The sequence below is a fragment of the Marmota marmota genome, unplaced genomic scaffold (assembly GCF_001458135.2).
Source record: "Marmota marmota marmota unplaced genomic scaffold, marMar, whole genome shotgun sequence".
NCBI lineage: Eukaryota > Metazoa > Chordata > Mammalia > Rodentia > Sciuridae > Marmota > Marmota marmota.
The window spans coordinates 998,795-1,000,866 of record NW_025999984.1 but is presented as its reverse complement, the minus strand read 5'-3'; positions in this window follow the sequence as shown (position 1 = coordinate 1,000,866).

Here is a 2,072-nt window from a genome sequence, read left to right as displayed (position 1 = left end):
ATCTTAAATAATGTTGCAAGGATAAAGTGTTGACTTCCTGGGAGTCCAGGAATGGCAGAATACCCAAAAGGGAACACCCTCGGAAGGTGACCCAGAAACAGAGCTTTTCACACAGCCATTTGAGCTCCTGCAGCTCCACAGACTGGATGCTTTATCCTCAGGTCCTCTCACCTTTTGTGACATTGACTTTCAGGCCTTGCTATACTGCCTTTCTACTGTTTGGGGGTGCTGTGGTATTTCCAGAGGAGCTTTGAGAGTTTCTGTTTATTTCTTTGTTTTGTGGTATGCTCTACCAATGAGCTACATCCCCAGCACTTTTTATTTTTTACTTTGAGACAAGGTCTTACTAAGTTGCTCAGGTTGTCCTTGATCTTGTCATTCTTCTGCTTCAGCCTCCTGAATCATTGGAATTACAAGTATGTGCCACTACACCCAGTTTGAGAGTCCTTTTGACACAAAGATGGAGTGCCAGTCTGATGAGTATGAGCAAACTTATAGGAATAACATCATGGGCTCATGGCAGCTGGCTTCAATCACTTGTTCTAGCTGCGCGTGGTAGTGCACACCTGTAAGCCCAGCTACTCAGGAGGCTGAGGCAGGACGATAGCAAGTTCAAGGCCAATCTCAGAAACCTAGCAAGGCCCTAAGCAACTTAGTGAGATCCTGTCTCAAAATAAAAAGTGCTGAGGATGTAGCTCGTGGTGAAGCACCTCTGAGTTCAATCCCCAGAACCAGGGAGGTAACAACCAGGGAGGTAACAACCAGGGAGGTAACAACCAGGTATCCTAAAGGAGCACAGCTAGGGCTCTTTTCTGCATTTCACAGGCATTAGAGGGCGCCCTGAGCTTATTGAAGTCACAAGCTCTGTGAGTTTGCTCAAAATTTCCTTCTCTGAACAAACTGCATTCATTTAATAAATTTTTAAAAATTATTCTATCTTATAGTGAGTAAAAGATATGTAAAGAAAGCAAATTCAATTAAAAAGAAAAGTTGAGTAAAAATGTTAGTAAACATCCTTGTTTAATGAATGCTCATTCTTAAAGAAATTTCTTTTATCATAATGAAGTTAAAAGAATTCTTTCTATCCAAGTTTTGTTTTGTTTTTGGTGCTGGGAATTGATCCCAGTATTCAACAACTGACTACACCCCCAGTTTTAAAGATTTTAATTTGGGATTTTTTTGGTTTTGTCTTCCTTGGAATTATCTTTTGTTTTATTTTCTCTTTATTCAAAATTCAACAGATTCAAAAAGAAAGTCTCTCTCACCCTTGTTCCATCCCTGACAAGCAGCCACTGATACCAATTTATTCTTGAGTCTTCCAAAGGCATTTTATGTATATGTAAACAAATATAAATGTTTTTGCCTTTTCACACAAACTATAGCAAACTGCATATGCTTTCTTGTACCTTGCTTTTTTCCCCTTACAGGGTAACATGGAAACCATCCCAGGAGGGAATATTAAAAACTGCCTGTGCCCATTTTTTTGTTTGTTGATGCTGGGGATTGAACCCAGGGACTTGTGCATGAGAGGCAAGCACTCTACAAACTGAGCTGTATCTCCAGCCCCTAACCAATGTTTTTTAACCCCTTTGAATTACTTCTTTTTCTTTCTCTATTTCTCCCACATCCTGCTTTTTCAATGCTGGGGATGAATCCAAAGCCTCACACATGCTAGACAAACACTCTACCACAATGATACACCCCCAGCCCCAACTTTTTTTTTTCTTTTATAAATAATACTACAACATATAATTTTACATAGAGTCATTTTGAAGGTGTGCAAGTATATTTTTTAACACATTCCTGAAGTGGGATGGCTCTCTCACCTATAATATATGAAAGTACCAGCTGGGAGTGGTGGCAAATGCCTATAATCCCAGTGGCTCAGGAGGCTGAGGCTGGAGGATCCTGAGTTCAAAATCAACCTCAGCAACCTAGCAAGGACCTAATCAACTCAGTGAGACCCTATTTCTAAATAAAATACAAAAAGGGCTGGGGATGTGGCTCAGTGGTTGATGCTCCTGGATTCAATCTCTGGTACAAAAAAAAAAAAAAAAAAAAAAAAAAAAAAA